This window comes from Pristiophorus japonicus, chromosome 6 (assembly GCF_044704955.1).
Source record: "Pristiophorus japonicus isolate sPriJap1 chromosome 6, sPriJap1.hap1, whole genome shotgun sequence".
Lineage (NCBI taxonomy): Eukaryota > Metazoa > Chordata > Chondrichthyes > Pristiophoridae > Pristiophorus > Pristiophorus japonicus.
Genome location: NC_091982.1, coordinates 2,426,165 through 2,450,656, shown reverse-complemented (window position 1 = coordinate 2,450,656; position 24,492 = coordinate 2,426,165). Strand labels below are relative to the sequence as shown.

The window sequence follows — 24,492 nt, the reverse complement described above, 5'->3', positions numbered from 1 at the left end:
TGTTCAGCTCTGCTGGGCAGGCCACATTGTTCGCATGCCAGACACGAGGGTCCCAAAGCAAGCGCTCTACTCGGAACACCTTCACGGCAAACGAGCCAAAGGTGGGCAGAGGAAACGTTACAAGGACACCATCAAAGCCTCCCTGATAAGGTGCAATATCCCCACCGACACCTGGGAGTCCCTGGCCAAAGACCGCCCTAAGTGGAGGAAGTGCATCCGGGAGGGCGTTGAGCACCTCGAGTCTCATCGCCGAGAGCATGCAGAAACCAAGCGCAGGCAGCGGAAAAAGCATGCGGCAAACCAGTCCCACCCACCCTTTCCCTCAACGACTGTCTGTCTCACCTGTGACAGGGACTGTGGTTCTCGTATTGGACTGTTCAGCCACCTAAGGACTCATTTCAAGAGTGAAAGCAAGTCTTCCTCGATTCTGACGGACTGCCTATGATGATGATGATGCTGCGGGATCGAGTCGAGAACACTCGAGTCAAAGGCAGAATCTCGGTTGAGGAGATCTTCAAAGTGCTCCTTCCAGCGGGCCCTGACTGCCTCGGTGTTCTTGATGAGTGTTTCCCCAGCAGTGGGGTGGGGCCTTGGGAGTTTGGACCTTAGGTGGTCTTGACTGCGGTGAAGAATCCTTGCACATCATGGCTGTCGGCCAGCTGCTGTATCTCCTGTGCTTTCTCCATCCACATCTGTTCTTAAGTTTCCAAGTTTTTTGTTGGACCTTAGCCTTTAGCTGTCTGTAATGCTGCCTTGCTGCTCCTGAGTTGAGTTGTTGTTTAAGGCTCAGAAATGCTCTGCGCTTGCGATCTATGAGCTCTTGGATCTCCTGGTCATTCTCATCAAACCAGTCCTGGTGTTTCCTGGTTGAGTGACCGAGCGTCTCTTCGCAGGCACTGGTTATGGAGGCCTGGAGGGCAGACCAAGCGCTGTGGGCATTCTGCGTCTCGGGGTCAGCAAGGCACACCAGGTGAGCAGTGAGGCGCTGGCTGTATAGGGCTCTTTTAGCTGGGTCTTTGAGTGCCCCGGCGTTGACTTTTTTGCGGCATTGCTTCTGCCACTTTGGGGCTATGTTGATGTTAATGATGGATCGGATTAGGCGGTGGTCTGCCCAGCAGTCGTCAGCTCCTGTCATGGCGCAGGTGATGCGCTCATCCTTGCGATCCCTAGCTCGGATGATGACATAGTCAAGCAGGTGCCAGTGTTTGGAGCGAGGGTGTTGCCATGATGCCTTGTAGTGTGTTGGTGATGACAAGGTCATGTTCTAGACATTTTGTCAGGAGCAGGGTACCATCTGGAGTTGGCTTTCCCTACCCCCTCTCTGCTGATCATGCCTTCCCAGAGGGCTGTGTCCTTGCCAACCCTGGCGTTGAAGTCACCGAGGAGGATCAGTTTGTTGTCCGCAGCGACGCGGGACAGGGATTTTTTTGAGGCTGGAGTAAAAACCGTCTTTGGTCTCATCTGTCGCATCGAGTGTTGGCGATTTCTGGAAATTAGACCTTTCATCCCTATAAAGGCATGTGTGAAAATTCTGTGGCAGTAATCTAGATATTAGTACCATGGGATATTTTACATCCATCTGAAAAAGCAGATGGTTTAATGTTTCATCTGAAAGATGACACCTTCAATAGTGCAGCACTTTCTCTCAGTACCGCACTGGTCTCAATTCCAACAATTATTTTTTTTAAGTCAAAGAAATATTAATATTGTTTTCTCATGTAAAAAATGAGCATTTTAAACAAAAATATTCCCCTGCACTTTCCTTCCTCTTTGAAAACACATTAAGAATTATGTCTGGATTATGGCTGAGGCCATTTCTGGTGGATTTTCAATTGCTTTTGAGAAAACAGGAACATCTGGAAATTAGACCTTTCATTCCTATAAAGGCATGTGTATAAATTCTGTGGCAGTAATCTAGATATTAAATTGAGCTTCATATGCAAAGCTAAATTTTCAGAAAGGGTGCTGAATGTATTTACAGGTAATTTAATCACAAAACAGCAGCATCATTTGACTCCAGGAAAGTAAAATTAAACTAAAGTCTTGAGGGTTAACTCTGCCACAGAACGTCAGTAAAGTGGGTCCTACAGCTCTTCATCACTAAAACTGTGCCAGATTTGAGAATTACTTCCACAAGCCCTGCTAAAGTTTTCATCATGTTTACCACGTTGAGCAGTGACAATAACCAAATGTGTTATTTTTCTAAATTAAACAGATTCAGGACAAACTTGTATTACTTAGTATAAACTTATTGAACAACACGCAACTAATTATTTGTAAGGTTTGGAGGGATAAAAGCTAGATTACATCATCTTAAGTACATTATTTTCTTCTTTTTGCAGCTAGACCTGAGTCTCTGAGGTCAGAAACTGGTCCCAATTCCAACAGCATTTGCCTCTCTAATAATGGCTCCTCTACCTGCAACTTCAACTAAAAGTCAGTGACATTGCAAACAGTCCTTAACTGGTCGGGAAAATGCAGATTCAGCTACTGGTAGGCAAGTCTTCAAAATAACAGCATTAGTGCATCAAATGTCCATTAACCATGCAGTGCAGCACTTACACAACTCCATCAATAAATAATTCGAGAATATTCAGGGATCAGCCTTGAACTAGAAATGCTATATCGCAGATTATCAAAGTGGCTGCTGTACAATTCTTGGGACCTAAATGGTGAGTGTAAAGTGGTTGCTGTACAACCTTTGGGATTCACATAGTGAGTAACGCCTACAACTGCTCCAAGATGAGAGAAGGCTCTTCAAGTACCTCTTTTGCATTCCTGAACTAGATCCAAGAAATATTTTGTAATCTGATTGGTGATCTTTTCCTTATCTCTAGTATCTAATCTGTCCATCAAAACTTTCCTGTCTCTTTATTTTACTGATACCTCTATGGTCATTGAGCATCAGATTTTTTAGGAGGCTTTTCTTGAAGACCAACCACCACCGACTTGCCTTATTCTCTTCTCTCTCCAGAAACATATCCTATTGATACTGCCAGTTACAGTGTCTTTCTTTGGTAACGTAGTCAATAATCCTGGTACCCATTGGTTGAAAAGGTTTTGTCTGACTTACCTTCTTAATTGTCTCAGGTTGATGTCTGTGAAGAATATAAATTCAGAACTCCCTCCCCCCAGGAGTGTTAGGTCAATCATGATAGCATGAAATCCACTTTGAACTGTCTTACAATAAGTCACCTTTCAGTCATAGAAACATAGAAACATAGAAAATAGGTGCAGGAGCAGGCCATTCAGCCCTTCTAGCCTGCACCGCCATTCAATGAGTTCATGGCTGAACATGAAACTTCAGTACCCCATTCCTGCTTTCTCGCCATAACCCTTGATCCCCCGAGTAGTAAGGACTTCATCTAACTCCCTTTTGAATATATTTAGTGAATTGGCCTCAACTACTTTCTGTGGTAGAGAATTCCACAGGTTCACCACTCTCTGGGTGAAGAAGTTTCTCCTCATCTCGGGCCTAAATGGCTTACCCCTTATCCTCAGACTGTGACCCCTGGTTCTGGACTTCCCCAACATTGGGAACATTCTTCCTGCAGGGTGACTTCTGCAAAATTATGCAAATTCAGTGTTCTTCGTCCTCTGCAGAATTAGGCATAGCCTGATCCAAGTCTGAGAATTTTTCTATGGGTCAGTTACCTCCCTTAATGTTTCCTCTCTTGTTCCTCCCAAAGTCCAAATACACTAACTTACATCTTCCTCTTGCTTCATGCTTCCAAACTGTGTTGACTCTTACACTGTTGCATTGAAGAGTGATCAGGAGCAGGAACCCACCTGAACTAATAAGTGCTGAGGCTTTCTATTGCCACCTTGGCTGAGATCAACTAACTCAGCAAAGACCAACGATTGAACCTGGGACTTTCTAGTCTCTACGGCTCATTACTACGCTGGATATACCTTTGCCTAATATGCCATTAAAGCAATGGCAGTATCCTTTAAAATACCATAAATCAATGGCTTTGTGATCAATCAGTAACTGTTGGGGCCAAGGCCCCAGGAACACTTGGCTGAATGAAAAGTTGTTTTGTACCAATATTAATTGTCTTTGAATCATATTATCTCTAATGTTTGATAATGAGCAAAAGATAAAAAGCTTCCCTGACCATTGACCATTTACAGAGCGCTTCTGTCATCTCAACCTCACCGGTCATCTATTCCAACAGCATCAGTGCCCTTGAAAAAATCTCACCTTGGTCCCTAGAATCCCACCACAATCAGCTCCAACAGCAACATCACTAAACACACCAGCATCACCAACAGCAAGACCAACCTTCTCCGTAATCACCTGATGCTGTACAGGAAACAGGGCATCAGCACCCGACCAGTGATGGCTCACCACTATGGCCACATTTACTTCACTTCATGCTGTGCACCCTGACTAACACATGATGCGGCAGGTTGGCACCACCCCACACCAGCTCCATAAAGCATCCCTGTAATGTCCAACCCATTCCTTTCACACTCATCACCATTGTGGGGGGCACCCCTTATGTCTCACCATTCACTACAACTCACTAAACCACTGCCAAAGGTGCCCACAAATCTGTCCAAGAATGCAAAATGTTAAAAATAAAGATTTCAATGTTTGACTATAATGTTCAATATTAACTATACATGAACATTGGCCAAAGGACCCAAGTGCCTATCCTTGTGCGTTGTTGGTTTGTCTGATTGGACAAGGCTGAGGGTGAAGGTTGGCTAGTGAAATGGGAAACTGATAATGTAGATAGAGAGGGATGGGTGGAGCTGCAAGGTAAGTTGGTGTGAGGAAGGGTGTGCAGGGGAAGAGTAGGGAAGGTAGAGTGATGGGGATGTGATGAGTGGCATAGCAGGATGAGGTTGAGTGTGGCTTTGCAGTAATGGTTCGTGATCTACTGAGATCATTGAAAGGTTTGCACCACTGCAGCCAGGTTCTCCTGACCACATCCCTGCTTGTGCCCTCCTGTGCAATGTCCAACCAGGCTGTGTTGGTCTCCTGGGGAGGTCCCTTCCACCTATGGGATGGAAAGAGAACCTCCCTGCGTGCTGTGACTCCCTCCATCTGGAGGGAGTCGTGTTAGATCCTGGGTGAAGCCTTGCACCTCTGTACAGTGCTTGTCAGTGCTTGCAGCACCTCAATACTGCAGAACACTGACAGAACAACTGTCAAAACCATTGTGGGCATGGTCCCTTTAAGGAAACTGGCTGATGATGCAGGGTAGCCTTAACAAGCCAATCAACAGAAGATTCGAGACAGAGAGCAGGCTCGAATCGGGAGCGGGATTTCCACATGCCACCAACCCCAACTGCATCGGTCCCACTGTGGCCTCAGTGACTGTTACAGGGTGTTATTCTAAATAGATTCTACTTTGGTCTACAGATGGCTAGCTTCAGGAAAAAGGTACCTTCCTGAGCTGAGTTTCACAGTTAATATTCAAAAAGTAAAATATCCATCTATATCATGAGAAGTTTCATGTATTGCGCATCAGGCATTAAATTTGCCTCGATCAGCACAAAAATCAATTGTCTTACTTTTCTCATCCACTCAAATAAACAACTTAACCATAGTGATTTGAAGAAATATAGATTAGCAAAGATTCCACAGAACCCACAGGAAAGCAACCACTGGAAAGGCTGTAGTTTCATTCAATCATGGGATTGATGTTATTTTTTCAAAGTGGTTCCAGCCAGCAATTATATATCTGATCGAGCTGAATGTAAAACTGTAAAAATAATAAACTTACAAAAAAGAAAGTACAATTCCCCAAAACACATGACCGTTTCCCATATATCTACCTCTATGGTATTCCACATTCCTCGACTATTTCTTTCCAGAGACCTTCTTATGTCTTAGGGGACCTGGGACTCCCTATCTGCAACTTGATTTCTTCCCTCCTGTTTCTTTGCCTTACATCATCATCATCATCATAGGCAGACCCTCGGAATCGAGGAAGACTTGCTTCCACTCTTAAAATGAGTTCTTAGGTGGCTGAACAGACCAATACGAGAACCACAGTCCCTGTCACAGGTGGAACAAATAGTCGTTGAGGGAAGGGGATGGTGGGACTGGTTTGCCGCACACTCCCTCCGCTGCCCGCGCCTGGTTTCTGCATGCTCTCAGCGATGAGACTCGAGGTGCTCAGCGCCCTCACGGATGCACCTCCTCCACTTAGGGCGGTCTTTGGCCAAGGACTCCTAGATGTCAGTGGGGATGTTGCACTTTATCAGGGAGGCTTTGAGGATGTCCTTGCAACGTGTCCGCCGCCCACCTTTGGCTCGCTTGCTGTGAATGAGTTCCGAGTAGAGCGCTTGCTTTGGGAGTCACGTGTCTGACATGCGAACAATGTGGCCTGCCCAGCGGAGCTGATCAAGTGTGGCCAGTGCTTCAATGCTGGCCTGGTCAAGGACGCTAATGTTCGTGCGTCTGTCCTCCCAGGGGATGTGTAGGATTTTTGCCTTACAGTGGGCCTATCACATGCACAATTAGATTCAACATTGGGCACTTTCCACTAAAATGCTCCTCCTGGTTCCACAAAAATATCTCGGACCATTACTGTCCCGGACTCCACTTTGCCTCCTCCCCCAGTTCTGATATGTGAGCTAGCTTGGTGTCGGTGCTGGCTGGAATTCATCAAGTCTTGACCGGTGAGCTGCATCGGCATCCCCAATTGCCATCCAGAACTCACTAGTTTCATTCAAATAAGGCCCAGTTAAAATTCCTCCCCCCCCCCCCCCCCAAAAGTCCACAAAATAGATAAATCTCCCTCGGGGCAGAAACAAACACTGCCCTTTCAGCTCTGTGACCTGGGATCAAATCCAGCCCAGAGCTAGGTGAAAGATTCTCTTTCTCTCTCTTCAATTATGTACAAAGAGGAGCAGTTGGTGGAACATGGTCCTTTGTAACCTGGGATCAAATTCAGCCTAGCAATAGAAGTTCTCTTGTCTTTCTCTCATGCTCGCATTGGGGACAGAGATGTATCCTGGTTATAAAACACTGTCTATTTAGCCTCTGTGAACTGTGATCAGCTCTAGCCCAAACAGAAGGGGATGAAGATTTCTTTCTTTCTCTCTGACCTCTGACAGCAGTTAACAGACATAAGCTAATGGAAACTGGCAACCTGATCTGCATGCAGTTTATGTGATTCACTGCACGACGCACATACATCACCTTGTTTAAAAAATCCCTGAACTGTTGCCAATGTTCAGCCCAGCACAGAGAAGAACTACTGCTAAGTGGAAAGCCCCCAGAATAAGTTGAAGTGTGAGAACATCTAAGTATTGAGGAAAAGTTTTTTAAAAATTCAGATATATGCAATCAGGCACCGAGACTTTCTTTCATTTTTCTTAAATAATTATATTCTTGTTTTATTTTCACAGAATGTGGGAGCCTCCCCATCAATGATAATATATTAGCAGCACGACTCCTTAATATAATAAAGTGAAGCATTTTATTTTAATAATTATTTCTAAGCCTTTTTTCTTTACAATAATTAGGATTAATTTGCACAACACAATCTTTATAAGAATAAGACAAAACATCTTATGCTACAAGCTACAGAAGAAATGTAATGCTCCAAAGAGCTAAATTTATAATTTAGTAACAAAATTAAAGTATTTACAGAATATCTCACGAAGAATTAGAATCTTCCTTGGCCCTACAGAACAATAATACATTTTCCAAATTTAATACATAGGTAACAACACAATTTTTTGCATGTTTTTTGTTAAACACCCTGAGATAGATGTGTTCTCCCATAAGGAGACAACTGTGTTGTGTTAAGATAAAATTGATGTGGACAGGCCCTCGAATCACATGTTGCACTGTGCAGGGAGTGTCTGACAAGGTCGGAGGTCAGCTAAGCGAACGAGGTCCTGTTCCTTTTCACTTCTAGGAGACATTTGTCTTCATTGCAGACACTAAGATGCTTGTAAATAGAGACGTTGCTATGGTGAGGCTTGGGTGCTCCGCTTCTAGGGGTCGACTGGATGACCTTGAGGTTTCAAAGGTAGAGATGAGTTTGAAAGGAAAGCGATTCCTGGAAAAAGGTCACAAGGCAAAAAATAGTGTTAATGAATTGAAGGATGCCAATAGCACTGCAGTAGAAAAGGATGAAATAAAACAAGATGGGTCTTTAAATTCATTGTATTCAAAACTTTAATAATAAAGAAATGTTCTTTTGCGAAGTGAATTTCTCAATTCTTTGCTTAATGAAGCAGTTGAAATTTAGAAATATTTTTGCTGCAGTTAATGTAACAAAATCAAACATAAGACATCAGTCTTGTGTGATAGGGAAAGTCTGTTGATTTTTTTGTTGACTTCACTGGGAGCACATGTCAGGAATTCGGGCACAGAGATCAGCAGGACCCACAGGTTTTTTCCATTCATTATGAGCTATGATGAGCCAAATGGCCTTCATTATCTTCGATCCCAAGGGACTGCCTATGATGATTATCCATTTCTATCTTGTGGTCGTAGGGTAGATTTTACAAATATGTGCTTTTGGCACAAAAGTTATGAGCACAAATTTGTAATCTTTGCCCTGAGATCACAAGACCAGATATGGATAAGGTAGGCTATCCTTCCTTTGGCCCATATTATCTCATCCATCAAGAAGAAAGCTATAGATCCCCCTTCAAAACATGCAACTGTTTCTTAAATGATTACAGTTTTTGCCTTCACAACTATCTGTGTGAAAAAACTACTGACTTGATGTATTGTAGTTTCCAGTATCTTGATTGTAAGTATCACTAACAAGCTTTGAGCTGCATTTGAAAAAATAACAGTGTAAGATACTAAGCAATGCATTACTGCATGCGATAGCTGTTGAATTTTTTATTTCCTTCTTTATGTCTGGTTTCCCTGTACCTAGTTGCATTTCCTGTCTGGCAGGATATCCAGATCAGTTGTTCCTATGCCTCTGACAGTGCTCCTCTGTACCAGAATAGCCCAGGTTGCTTTGCCCTCCAATTTCCCCATTCTTCTGTAAGTAAACATAGAATTACATAATTTTTATATGTACTGCAACAGGCCATTCGGTCCAACTGGTTTGTGCCGGTGCTTATGCTCCACACAAGCCTCTTCCCACCGCTCTTTGTCTAACCCCATCAACGTATCCTTCTATTCCTTCCTCCCCCCATGTACTTATCTAGCGTCCCCTTAAATAGATCTATGCTATTCACCTCAACTACTCCATGTGGTACTGAGTTCCATATTTTAAACATTCTCTGGGTAAAGAAGTTTCTCCTTTATGGCTTTAAGAAGACAGAGAATATGAGCTTTCACACAGCTTGCTACGAACATGCCTAGAGTCCAGCTGTTGCCTCCTCCCACATCAGCCTGCCCATGAAGTCTGGCTGCTTTCTTATTTTGACGAGCACTCTCCAGGCTGGCTTCCCCATTTTTCCGCATCCAGACGTATCACCTTTACTTGAAACCTCTCCTGACTTAGATAGAGAATGTACTGGCTACAGAGCTGTGCCACACAGCCTCGAACCAGCCACTGTGTGGCACTATCCAGTCATACACCACCACTGTTTGGAGCCATGGGTCTGCTTACAAGCAACAGCAAAAAACAATTCGATAAAACCAACTCTTTTTGCTAAATATTATTTTAGACCAAGGATAAAAAGTTCATTGATCCTTACTTCCATTTAAATTAGGGTTGATACCTTTTACCAAGTCCAAATCTGAACAAGGAGCAAAATAAGGGCAGCTATTGGGGTAGATTTTCATCTTCACTGCCTGGGCAGTGGATTTCCTGCCCTTTATAGAACCTGCCTGATTTTATTCCATTTCAAGGAAATGAAAATTGGACAGGTTTATAAAGGACAAGCAATCTGCTTACTGCCCAAGCGGTGAAGATGAAAATCTACCACAATATATCTACCCCATAAGATACAAAAGTAAGCAAAAAGCAGGGACATCCACTTTAAAAACACAGATTTTTGTGGTGTGATTTTTTTTTGAGGGGGGAAGAAATTTCCAAGCACTGCACTCAAAAACCAGATCCAAAATCAGAGACAGCCATCCCATTGGCTCTTGGATTGTTCTACATTTATGTGATGGGTGCCTCACTAAAGACTCTGCAAAAAAAACAATATACAGACAGAACTGATATTTTGAAAGCTATAGAGCACTTTCTGAAACCAAAGGGTTAACGTGAAAGGAACAGAACAGTACACAGCACAGGACTGACTCACAAAGTATGTCACCAGCTCCTCTGCAAACTAAAATGAATTTTTGCTCTGGCAGCTCAAGAAGTCAGGTGCACGAGTTGAAGACTCGGGGCTGCCTGTGCTAATCTTGACTGCTTCAGCCAGGTAAGTTTCACCATCCCCCAATATGCTTGCTGGGTAAAGCACTACAGATAAGCAAGATGCTCAATTACTGGGTAAAAGTGAGAGGGAATCAAGATTGCCTGTCACAACCTGCCTGAATCAGGCCTCTTGCCTGCTAAGCATTTAGTTTAGTCATGGGAACCATGTTATTCTCCCAGCTTAGAGTAAGGACTCTGCCAAGAGAAAAATAGAGGAAAAAAATCAAAACAAAGGGGAAAAAGAAAGAGAACGATATCTGGCTTTACTGTAGGATAACAAAATAGGAACGCAAACAAATCCTTAAAACATTGACTTCTCATAGTCTAAGGCTGCCTGCTGTTGCCATGCATATATTACGATTTATTTTAATAAAGTGAAATCAAGTTCCTAGGCCTATTTATTTATGAATATATATATTCATAAATTCCAGCTTTCTTCTAAAAATGCTTGAAATGATAAGAAACTAAATCTGATTTATGCTTTGAAGTTGGTGATTAAATAATCTGGAAAATATCTCGGTTGTTCTCACCAGATACTGCAGCAGATATTTGGAATTTGCCTCCCACAATACAGCTCTCCACTATAATCCATTAGGAGATCATCAGGATGAAAAAGTTATCATCTCTCTTTCCTTGGTTAGAATTACGAGGCGAAAGAACAATGATCTAACTCAATATTATGGCTACCATTCCTGCATCAGACCTTCATCGTTTCTGTCTGAGTTGTATTTGAACCCAAGTGCTTCAGGTTAAATGGCAGTGTAGTTATGCAGTTTGCCTCTGGCTTTCTAGTTTTCCATGTTTGGGCAGATACCAATTTTCAGAGCTGAAAAGTCAGTATTTAAATCACACTGGTCCACCCACCTTAACACTTATCAGCTTGATGGAGTGTAATCCTTACAATTATCTGCAAGTTCTTGTATCACCGTTTTTAAAACAATTGGGACATATCGAAGGAATATGGTCAGATTTCTTTTTAGGGGCCAGCCATTTGCTATTGGTGCCAAATTGGCAGCTGGCAGCTGTTGAGCTTTGATTTGGACAGTTTGTTTAGTCTCAGACATGTGGTGATAGCTGGCATTGTTACCCTGTAGTTTGGTCACTTTCCAAGCCACATGGGAAGACATTCCTTGTGCATGGAGAGTGAAACCAGCAGTGCTGGAAGCTGCTCCAGCTATTAAACAACAGTAAGCAATTAAGTTCATACTCTTATCTGCTAATCAGATGGACTCCAGGTATTATAAGAAAGCATGGATTGAGAAGCAGGGCCAATACATACTTATTCGGATGTATCTAACTTACCAACTAAAGAAGAGAAGAAAATGAAATTGAAAGTACCCTGTATAGCAATTGAAAAGGGGAACTTAACACTGTGTAGACAACAAATAAAGAAGAAAGGGTTGTATGAATGATGCTTGAATAAAAATGTTTGATCAGAGCTACACAGATGCCAACATATTTTCAGTACGAAAAGGTTTATGTTAGTCTGTTTGCAAGTTAGTGGCAGCTTGTTGGGGTCTATATATGACATTAACAGATGCCATTAAAGCACTGTATACATTTTAAAGGAATTAATAGAAAATAGTCTTTTGTTTTGAAATTCCATGATCATGATCAAATTTCAGTGCACCACTATAAAAATGAAATATCCTATGAATAACTTGAGTTTGTTATTTTAGATATTGGGATTTTTGTGAATGGAGGTTGATACTTTTCAGCAAGCACTTGTTTAAAAACAGCAGCCCACCAATGTTGAGCACAATACTGACAATTAAGAAAGGCTAGATCCCCTGTTTCTTAGTCACACAGTGCCATGTAGTTGGCATAACGGTGGCTGACAGTACTGGCGGTTGCTTAACATAAAGCACGTGTGCCAAACATGAATTTCAGATGCAAAAATGGATCAACTATCATAAATGAAAGAATCAATGAATATTCAATATCTTCTTGTTATGAAGTTGATATTAAGAGAGAGTACTTAAAATCCAGTAAGATTATTATTAAAATGTAATCAGTAAATGGGAACGGTTTTCTTCAGTAAAACTCTTTTTCCTCCTTGGTAATTTGGTTTTCTATGACTTCTGTTACATTTTGGACATATTTCCCTAACAAATATTGTTGCATAACCTTTCTTAATATTCTCCCTTCTTTCCTGAAAGCACTGACTTTTGTTGGGAAATGGATCCATAGGTGCTGGTAGCCCTCTGTACTTCACCCAAGTACCCATTCTTTACATGTGAGTATAGATAGTATGTGTCACCAGACTACTTGACAAGTGGATCGAACGGCAGCCAAGCCCAATTCTGTTCTCATTCCAACAGAAGTCACTTGATAACAATCAGAAATGAGAAATCTGGCTATTTTATTTCTCTCCTTCCTTAGTCCAGAGGTGCTGAAGCTAATTGTAGTGACCCATTTGTTGCCCCAGCTGGGAATGGCTAAATCAGCACTATGTAACATCTCTTGGGATAGATTGTCAGGACAGCCTGAAGAATTAAATAAAAGGGGATGTTATGAAGATATAAAGTCAGCCTATAAAGCCATATTAATGACTTAAACCCTTTGGGGCTCCAACAGATTTGTGTGTGTGTGTCCAAGAATAACACAAGATGAAAATGCTTAATATTTTTACTTTCACAGGGTTCTGTTATACAGAACACTCTGGGCTTTTCAGAATGCCCTATAGAAAAGAAAGAATGATGGACAGCACAGCTGCTTGTGAATCATTCTGTTAACAAGTTTCCAGTGTTGGAGATGTGTTGTTTGAAACATATCCCTGCTAGCCATAGATCTGGAAACATTTATTTTCCATGAAGTGGAATGTATGTTATTTTGATTTGTGTTTGGTGCGCATTATCCCATGAAGATGTACAGAATCTTGGCAGATAAGTGAAAAGTCACTTTAGTTTAATTTTCTTCATATTTTATAGTCATACAAATATTTAAAAAATCACACATTAGCCTATGTGATGGATTAATGGGGAATAATACTTGCTGCAGCTAACTGAGCTGGAATAGTGCCAGACCCGAGTTAGGCCTGCAAGTAAGCTGTTGATCTAATAATAGGCAATTACCTGTCACACTGCTAGTGTTAGAAAAGCTCCCTCTATATTAATTTGTAATGGGTTTACACTTGTCAAAGAAGCATTATACCTCTATGCCCAAATGTCTGTGTCTGATAAACCAAAGCATTTTACTTGGACTGCTCCCAAAGTCTGAGTTCCCTGACATTCAAGTTCTTCTTTATTTGTAGTTGTCTGTCATTTACTGAATTTAATCCCATAAAAGGGTATATTTCCAATGCATTACCTACTTGTTCTTTATGTTTTAATATCTATTGTAAATTCACAAAGTGCCCTTTTAATATTTAGTCAACCTACATCCTCTGTAAGATTGGAATTTAAGGTTGCACATCTTAATTAATAATACCATGCAAGAGTGGGTGATAGCGGTTTGGAGAAGTAGAAACATTAAACAGATGCTGCTTATTCTTATACTAAGTTTTCAATATTTTTGTCAAAATGTATTTGAAAAATATTGGAATTTTGAAACTTAATTTTTTTTCATGGCAACTGCTGCATCTTCCAAGGGTTTTAACTTTGCTCTGAACGTTTCCATTTTCCTAAAGTTATTAAAGAGTGATGCTTGTTCAAGTGAAAGAGAACAATCACATTGCGCTATTTAGAAAAAAAAAGCAGGGAGTTTGCCTGATCTCCGAGCCAATATTCCTCACTCAATGAAAAATAGATTAAACAGTCATTCATCTCACTGCAGCTTGTGGTTTTGAATGCATGGTATGTTTTGCCTAGAGCAGTCATTGCACCAAGATAATTCAGCATGTGAAGTGCTTTGCGACGTTTCGATTCAGGATTTTTTGTGTACATAAAGGGCATTTGGTTTGTTGTGTGTTTTTCTTTTGTTTTGTGGCAATTAAACATTGTCCCAGTTCTGTCTGGTGCATTATATAAACCTTTCCTTTGCATTATTCCTGGACCTTGATGGAGCATATGACAGCTACTTTGACTGTCAGCTGAAGCAAGGCCTCAGAACCAATTAAAATGCATTGATTATTTTGATTCAGAACTCAAAATGCTGATTTCTTGAATCTGAAGTCCAGAAGTCGGCAGTAAAAATGAAGACATATAATGGACCATTAAATTTAATACAAAGGTGTCATGAAAGAACCAGAGTTCCACCACACTGCTGATGCGACATTGAGATGAACTGACTTTTGGCATTGTATCTGGTAATACAAAATGATGAGGCATGTGTATACGTGAAGAGAATAATGGCAAAATGGTGTCATGCATCGAGAGGTTTCTTTAAATGATAATAGACTGTACTCAGTCAACTGATCTTAGCCAGGGCAACAGTATCAGTATTGGATGAATGCATCTGGGATAAGGAAGGCAAAACCATTAATCAGGGTTCCAGCTTGTGATTGTTATGCAGTGATCCTTATTACAAAATCTATGTGTGTCAGTATCAAGTGAGACCAAAGTGGACTCAGATGTGATAACCCCTCTTCTCCCTGGCTCAAGTAATCTGTTAATACTCACTGTCAAGGCTTACACACGAGGAATAGCCACTTAAAGCTGCTGGCACCCAGTGAACCATAGTTCAGTTTGAGTTACTGGCTTCAGCAGAAAAGAGTAGCAAATCAGTGTTAAAAATATTTACAAAGTAAAATTCTAGATCTTCAGAATCTGAAGCACTAGAAGTAGAAAAAGGTTATCCAATTTGGACCAGTTAACATTTATTTTGATCAGTCCAACCTCATTGACTCTGGCTCCGATTGTTACGGGGAGGTTGTGGGGAAGCCATCAATGACCAAAGAACCTGGAAACCCATGGCCGTCCTGCCGATCATGTTGTGGATGTGTTTACCGCTGAGCAGCCGGCCAAATGAACAGCCTGGCCAACAGCCGGGAGGGAAAACCAGCGGCAGGAGGCATCGGCCGCGCATCCTTGAGGATGGTCCTCGGAAATCGGAGGAGGAAAAGGTCAGCGAGCGAGGCTCGAGTTGTGGCAGAGAGGGGCAAGAGAGGACATCGGAGGTGGGAGCACTCCTGCTTCTCCTGGCCCACAAGGTGTGCTGAAAAAGGCACTTACCTGGTGGACCCAGCAGCTCTCCCTCCCTTTCGCTCACCCTGGGAAACCCGCGAGCAGCAATGAATCTTACATCTGCTTCCTACTTGCACTGTGGTAGCTGGATTTAAATATGGTAATGAAGTATCCCACCTTTCCATGACTGGATACTCAAACGCCTTGAAACCGCATTTGTGGCAGGTTAGGGTCGCGTATCACGCATTTAATTGTTTAACCCCCCCCCCCACCCCCTGCCCATCGTGGGGGGTTTAATATCGAGGCCAATGATTCTCTGTGTGTGAACCAAGTATGTAAATTGCGTGCTATCAGAATGCTAGCCAAATCTTTCAGCTCCAAAATCTGAATCCAAACGCATTTACAAAGAATGTCTTGCCATAAATAAATATATTGCATCTCATCTAACCTGAAGATGTGATTAATTGCAGTCTGCTATCACAGCCTACAGGTATTGGCTGTGATTCAGAACATCTTTCTGTCCCAAAGCCACAAATTATGGGGAAGTAAGAATACTAAATACAAGTGATGTTGGAACCTGTAATGGAACTGTATGAATCTATAAACCATTCAAAATATCTAAATAGTTAGGCAATACTGAACTAAATTAAACTTTAGCTGAAGCCCACCCCCGTTATCGGTGGTATTCTCAGCAGTTGTGTGATTTCCTTTCTGGATAACTTCCAGTGTTTTACTAGGAGGTTTGGTGAACAGCCAAACTGATAGAGCAGGGCAACACCAAGATTGTAAAGAATGGGAAATAAGGAGAAGGTAAATTAAGACATAATGATTAGATTGTGTCAAACTAGCATTTTAATAACCTTAAGTTGTAGGGGGTAGAAAAGACTGAGGGCGGTAGAGTTTTGAGGACCTGGGGAACGATAAAAAAATAATTCCTGAGCCTAGTGGGAAAAATCTATTTGAACAATGAAATGTAACTTTTATAGGATTAATGTTCCCATTTGACCCACTAAGTATGATGGGCAGTCACTACCAGATTGAATTTGAATCAGTGTACCATTCTACTTCTAAGGAAATTAGTAGGGTAATGAAAGAAATCCATATATTTATATAACACCTTGTATCATGTACTACAATGTACTACTAATGGAGTGCAGTGATGAGTTGTGTAGGAGTAAGGACAAAAAGCAAAATTAATCAAAACTGCTAGCATTCCACGGAAAATATCAGCATATTGTTGGGTAATGCAAAATAAAAAAGTGTGCCCATTTTTGGCCTACTCGCTCAATGCACATATTTTTTTATTCAGTTATTGATGCCCAGATTGATGTTGTATATTAGTGTCTGTATAGATCGACGTAAATTAGTATCTACACAGTTTGATGTTGTATATTAGTGTCTGTATAGATCGACATTGTATATTAGTATCTGCACAGTTTGATGTTGTATGTGGTATCTGCACTGATCAACATTGTATATTATCTACGCAGTTTGATGTTGTATATTAGTATCTGCACAGTTTGATGTTGTATATTGGTATCTGCACTGATCGACATTGTATATTATCTACGCAGTTTGATGTTGTATATTAGTATCTATATCGATTGATGTTGTATATTTGTGTCTGCAACAAATTCAATATAACACTGTTCAGCAAACAATTACAATTTTTTTTAGATTAAGCACCAAGGGATTGGTTTGAATTGGGCTGGTTTGGATGCATCAATTATCCTAATTTATTTGGTGGTATAAATTTGCAAAGTAAAAAATGGCAAGTAAAAAACAGGTCAGCACCACCTCAGATTTAGAACAAGGATGTTGCAGCTAAAATACAACCTGATAACTGGGGGGAAAAAATGTAAAAATGGAACTCCAAAACAGATTCTGAATTCTACTTCACAGTAATATCTATCTCCAGCAAAGTTACCTACAAATCCTATTATAATGCAGACCTACAGATAACATGGGAGTCTGTCAGAAAATCCTGGGAAAATCTCTCAAAGTTTTACACTTTCAGGTGATATTTAGGACAGATAACAGGAAGATCTTCACACAAAACTTCCCGTACAAGGTACTTTCAGTTAGATACCATGATGGGGGTGGAGTGGGGCGTCGATTGTACATTCTTTCTGGATTAACGTAGATTCAAATTAGCTCATTTTATATCGCTTGTGATCTTGTATATTAAATGTAATAGAAAAATCCTCGAGGGAAACTCTACACAACTCAGTGTACCTGAAGCCTACATGCTTACCACCTATAGACCTATTCCACAATGGGTATCTCAAATCAAGAAATAAGGGACAAAATAAAGGTGGCTCAGTCACTCACATATAACAACTGATAGGTGACATAAACAAATCTTGAAGCAAAATTTCAAATACTATATGAATTTATCTACAAAATGTGAGGCAAATATTATGCAATATACCTAATTATCAGGATTTTGAGTCTAAATTTTTTTTCCCTCCTGGAGAGTTGTCCAGTCTCACTCCCATAAAGACTCATTTGCCAACCTTTGCCTTATACTTCACTAATATTGCAGGCAAATACACTGTCATCCTGAAATTGTATAGCACCTTGAGTGCTACATCCAGTTCAGATACCAAGATACAATCAAGTCATTGAGGTAAAGTACAGGAGGACAATGAGGATGACCCCTAATGTCAAAGGACTGAGTTATGAGGAAAAGCTAGAATGACTCAATCTTCATCTTTGTACGAAGGCAAACTATAGGGTACTGTATTGAAAGCAAAGGTTTTTATAAAATTATAAGGCTAAAAATAGAGTTCACGGTGTCGATTTTGAATGCCCTTGTCTGGCGTTAACAGCCTCAAAATGGGGTTGGTAACTGTACTAGTTCAAAACGGAGGATTAAAAAGATGTACAAATAAGAGATGAGAAGGAGAAAGTAAGTTAAATGAAATGTAAGGGATCAGAGAGTCAAGTCAAAAAAGGGAAATATGAGGAGAGACAAAATAGAAATGAGAGAGGTGAGAAAGGGAATTAGATAAGTGCTTGAAAAGGAGGAATATTAAAGAGGATGGGGCTCACTTCAGAAAGTTGCATTAGAATAGGTGGCTCCTGAGAAGAAAACACTGGTACAGCCTTGATCAGCCAAATAGCCTATTTCTGTACTGTATTCTTATTATTTCCCATGGCTAACTAGTCCTATGTAATATTCAACATTTAAATAAATCTATTTGTTTTAGTGCGTGCACATTGGTCTGAAAGTATGGCAGTTTCCACCTTTCAAAAGAGGCATAAAGAAAATGGTGAATATCCTGCATGATTTCTGGTTTACTATACACGACATGTCAGGGCACAGGATTCCGATAAAAGGAAACTCAATTTGTTTATGGAATCACCTTTTCACTGTGTACACAAGAGAGAACTTGCACTGTAAAATGGGCCTTGTCGAAATATAAGATACTGAGGGGAATAGAAAAGGTTTTAAATTAAACCATGACATAAAGGGCAAGTTGAGGACTGATATCAGGGAGGACGTTTTATACAGATAGTCTTCTGCATAAAGTAGTAAAGGCAAAAGCTCTGGAATAGTTCAACAGGCAGCTCAATGTTGCAATGGGGGACGGTAGAAGGATGAGCTACTGAATGGGTTTCCTCATCTACTCTTGTGAGTAAAAACAAGAAAATAAGAAACAAGAGGGAGTTATAATTCATTCAGACAGTTATACGTTAGAGACAGCCCATCTGGATAAAACTCGTAGTTACATTTAAGGTAATGTAAATTGGTACTATAAAGCTTAATCCTTTCACATTCTTCTGATCAATCTATTTGTGCTAAAAGGTACTTAGAAAATGTTATAGACTTTATATGTGTTATGTATGTAATGTCATTTGTATCCCATTAGAATTATTATATATTCAGGATTAAAAAGGCTTAGAAACATAGAAACATAGAAAATAGGTGCAGGAGCAGGCCATTCAGCCCTTCTAGCCTGCACCGCCATTCAATGAGTTCATGGCTGAACATGAAACTTCAGTACCCCCTTCCTGCTTTCTCGCCATACCCCTTGATCCCCCGAGTAGTAAGGACTTCATCTAACTCCCTTTTGAATATATTTAGTGAATTGGCCTCAACTACTTTCTGTGGTAGAGAATTACACAGGTTCACCACTCTCTGGGTGAAGAAGTTTCTCCTCATCTCGGTCCTAAATGGCTTACCCCTTATCCTTAGACTGTGACCCCTGGTTTGATGTATGCTAGATGTTTATTTCCAGAGCAATATGATGTTCTTATCTTCATTGTATATATTTTTCTGATTTTCATTATAATTTTTTTCCTCTCCATGTGACCCTCTACATATTTGTTTTTTGAGTGGAACAGTTTTACAGTCACCAGCCTTCCACATGATGGGGCCATGATGTCTCTGTCTGGTGCTCAGTACCCAGCAGCATGACAAATAACTACCAAAACTCAGTCTACTGAAGCAAGAGAGTTTGAGTGATAGGCTTATTCCTTCCTGGCTGGGAGTCAGGACCTCAAACACTTGTGTTACTGGGGCCCCACCGTGTGTCATTTGTAAAAGAAAAAAAAGTGAAAGAAAGAAATTGGAAGAAAAAGGATTAGAAGTTCAGTTACTGGGGGCAACATTTTGGATGCAGTCATCATGAGAGTTATATATTAAATTTATATTTAACCCAAATAATAGAACTAGTCATTCTCTTTATTCTTGGCGGTCACCAAATATTAAGGGAATTTGAATTATTTGACGTGGATTTAATTTTTAATATTTTAAAATTAAACTTTAATTACATATTCAAAAAGAGATCCCTATGTTTCTAGATTAATTCTGAAAACACTGCTGTGGGGATGAGGAGATGATAAATCTGGTTACCACTGCAGACTGAGCAGTTCATCATGTCCGTCTTCTTTGGATTAGAACATCTTCAAGCTCAATATCAGCCAACGCACAGTGTACACTTGGCAAACAATACTGTATGCAAGTTCAGGATGACGAGTTTAGGCACCACATGCTTAATACTCTAAGGACCAAAGGACTTATTTTTGCTTTTTAATGATGTCTTAGAGGCATTGACTACCTCTGTTTGACAGTCTGCTCACATTTGTAACAGAGTCTGATAACAGCTGCAATATATTGCTTTAGTGGATTAAATCTGTCAGTATTATACCTTTTCAGAAGAACAATGGATTGGGATTAACGTTTAAAGAAATATCTATTTAAGTACCTTCAGAATTCTTTCCTAGTTTTTCAAATCTAAATAAGCTGCAAGACGCCAAAATGTTTGATTTCCTATCGCTTTACAGCTGGATCTAAAAAGACCCCGTTTCTCAACTGGAGGCAACTGGCACAAATCTAACATCAGGTGATAGCAACATGGAGACATGACATCACTGTGCTGTCCAACCTGTCTAGCCATGCAAGTGAATCCTAGAGATGAGACCCACTGATGGCCTTGTGGGTAAAGGTACTATTGTCTAATATAGCACGGAGCAATAGCCTTAAGTTCAGGATTCAATCCCTGCTCTGCTCAGTTAGCAGAGCTCAGGACAACAGCTGGGATGCATAATTGTCCTCAGAATCCCAAGATTAGAGATGGAGAAAAATCAGTTAGTGTCCCTACTTACAATTTCTATTTACTGATTGCAAATGGAAAGTTTGAACATAAGAACATAAGAACATAAGAAATAGGAGCAAAACTAGGCCACCTGGCCCCTCGAGCCTGCTCCGCCATTTAATAAGATCATGGCTGATCTGATCATGGACTCAGCTCCACTTCCATGTCCGCTCCCCATAACCCTTTATTCCCTTATTGCTCAAAAATCTGTCTATCTCCGCCTTAAATATATTCAATGACCCAGTCTCCACAGCTCTCCAAGGCAGCAAATTCCATAGATTTACAACCCTCTGAGAGAAGAAATTCCTCCTCATCTCAGTTTTAAATGGGCGGCCCCTTATTCTGAGACTATGTCCCCTAGTTTTAGTTTCCCCTATGAGTGGAAATATCCTCTCTGCATCCACATTGTCGACCCCCCTCATTATCTTATATGTTTCGATAAGATCACCTCTCATTCTTCTGAACTCTAATGTGTATGGGCCCAACCTACTCAACCTATTTTATGTCAACCCCCTCATCTCCGGAATCAACCTAGTGAACCTTCTCTGAACAGCCTCCAACGCAAGTATATCCTTCCTTAAATACGAAGACAAAAACTGTACACAGTACTCCAGGTGTAGCCTCACCAATACCCTGTACAGTTGTAGCAGGACGACTCTATGCCCCTTGCAATAAAGGCCAACATTCCATTCGCCTTCCTAATTACTTGCTGTACCTGCATACTAACTTTTTGTGTTTCATGCAAAGATGGGAGGAAAAGCAATGTGTGAGGAGGACACAAAAAATCTGCAAAAGGACATAGACAGGCTAAGTGAGTGGGCAAAAATTTGGCAGATGCAGTATAATGTTGGAAAGTGTGAGGTCATGCACTTTGGCAGAAAAAATCAAAGAGTAAGTTATTATTTAAATGGAGAAAGATTGCAAAGTGCTGCAGTACAACAGGACCTGGAGGTACTTGTGCATGAAACACAAAAGGATAGTATGCATGCACAGCAAGTGATCAAGAGGCCAATGGTATCTTGGCCTTTATTGCAAAGGGGATGGAGTATAAAAGCAGGGAAGTCTTGCTACAGCTATATAAGGTATTGGTGAGGCCATACCTGGAACACTGCATGCAGTTTTGGTTTCCATATTTACGAAAGGATATATTTGGTTTGGAGGCAGTTTAGAGAAGGTTCACTAGGTTGATTCCGGAGATGATGGGGTTGATTTATGAGGAAGGGTTGAGTAGGTTGGGCCTCTACTCATTGGAATTCAGAAGAATGAGAGGCGATCTTATCGAAATGTATAAGATTATGAGGGGGCTTGACAAGGTGGATGCAGAGAGAATATTTCCACTGATGGGGGAGACTAGAACTAGAGGGCATGATCTTAGAATAAGAGGCCGCCCATTTAAAACTGAGATGAGGAGAAATTTCTTCTCTCAGAGTGTTGTAAATCTGTGGAATTTGCTGCCTCAGAGAGCTGTGGAAGCTGAAACATTGAATAAATTTAAGACAGAAATGGACAGTTTCTTAAACGATAAGGGGATAAGGGGTTATGGGGAGTGGGCGGGGAGGTGGAGCTGAGTCCATGATCAGATCAGTCATGATCTTATTAACATAAGAATTAGGAACAGGAGTAGGCCATCTAGCCCCTCGAGCCTGCTCCACCATTCAACAAGATCATGGCTGATCTGGCCGTGGACTCAGCTCCACTTACCCACCCGCTCCCCGTAACCCTTAATTCCTTATTGGTTAAAAATCTATCTATCTGTGACTTGAAAACATTCAATGAGCTAGCCTCAACTGCTTCCTTGGGCAGAGAATTCCACAGATTCACAACCCTCTGGGAGAAGAAATTCCTTCTCAACTCGGTTTTAAATTGGCTCCCCCGTATTTTGAGGCTGTGCCCCCTATATCTAGTCTCCCCTACCAGTGGAAACAACCTCTCTGCCTCTATCTTGTCTATGCCTTTCATTATTTTAAATGTTTCTATAAGATCACCCCTCATCCTTCTGAACTCCAACGAGTAAAGACCCAGTCTACTCAATCTATCATCATAAGGTAACCCTCTCATCTCCGGAATCAGCCTAGTGAATCGTCTCTGTACCCCCTCCAAAGCCAGTATATCCTTCCTTAAGTAAGGTGACCAAATCTGCACGCAGTACTCCAGGTGCAGCCTCACCAATACCCTGTACAGTTGCAGCAGGACCTCCCTGCTTTTGTACTCCATCCCTCTCGCAATGAAGGCCAACATTCCATTCGCCTTCCTGATTACCTGCTGCACCTGCAAACTAACTTTTTGGGATTCATGCACAAGGACCCCCAGGTCCCTCTGCACCGCAGCATGTTGTAATTTCTCCCCATTCAAATAATATTCCCTTTTACTGTTTTTTTTCGCAAGGTGGATGACTTCACACTTTCCGACATTGTATTCCATCTGCCAAACCTTAGCCCATTCGCTTAACCTATCCAAATCTCTTTGCAGCCTCTCTGTGTCCTCTACACAACCCGCTTTCCCACTAATCTTTGTGTCATGTGAAAATTTTGTTGCACTACACTCTGTCTCCTCTTCCAGGTCATCTATGTATATTGTAAACAGTTGTGGTCCCAGCACCGATCCCTGTGGCACACCACTAACCACTGAATTCCAACCAAAAAAGACCCATTTATCCCGACTCTCTGCTTTCTGTTAGCCAGCCAATTCTCTATCCATGCTAATACATTTTCTCTGACTCCGCGTGCCTCTATCTTCTGCAGTAACCTTTTGTGTGGCACCTTATCGAATGCCTTTTGGAAATCTAAATACACCACATCCATCGGTACACCTCTATCCACCATGCTTGTTATATCCTCAAAGAATTTCAGTAAATTAGTTAAACATGATTTCCCCTTCATGAATCAATGCTGTGTCTGCTTGATTGCACTATTCCTATCTAGATGTCCCGCTATTTCTTCCTTAATGATAGTTTCAAGCATTTTCCCCACTATGGATGTTAAACTAACTGGCCTATAGTTACCTGCCTTTTGTCTGCCCCCTTTGTTAAACAGAGGCGTTACATTAGCTGCTTTCCAATCCGCTGGTACCTCCCCAGAGTCCATAGAATTTTGGTAGATTACAACGAATGCATCTGCTATAACTTCCGCCATCTCTTTTAATACCCTGGGATGCATTTCATCAGGACCACGTGACTTGTCTACCTTGAGTCCCATTAGCCTGTCCAGCACTACCCCCCTAGTGATAGTGATTGTCTCAAGGTCCTCCCTTCCCACATTCCTGTGACCAGCAATTTTTGGCATGGTTTTCGTGTCTTCCACTGTGAAGACCAAAGCAAAATAATTGTTTAAGGTCTCAGCCATTTCCACATTTCCCATTATTAAATCCCCCTTCTCATCTTCTAAGGGACCAACATTTACTTTAGTCACTCTTTTCCGTTTTATATATCTGTAAAAGCTTTTACTATCCGTTTTTATGTTTTGCGCAAGTTTACCTTCGTAATCTATCTCTCCTTTCTTTATTGCTTTTTTAGTCATT

General features: G+C 41.1%; 1 long non-coding RNA gene across 1 annotated transcript in view; it reads right to left on the bottom strand.

Annotated features, from left to right (window-relative positions):
* Positions 1-7,323: 7,323 nt before the first annotated feature.
* The window catches only part of LOC139265078 (uncharacterized), a 35,717-nt gene continuing 18,548 nt past the window's right edge, over positions 7,324-24,492 (bottom strand). The window contains exon 3 of the long non-coding RNA XR_011593465.1: positions 7,324-8,030. This is a non-coding gene — a long non-coding RNA (uncharacterized lncRNA). The remainder of the gene's footprint in view (positions 8,031-24,492) is intronic.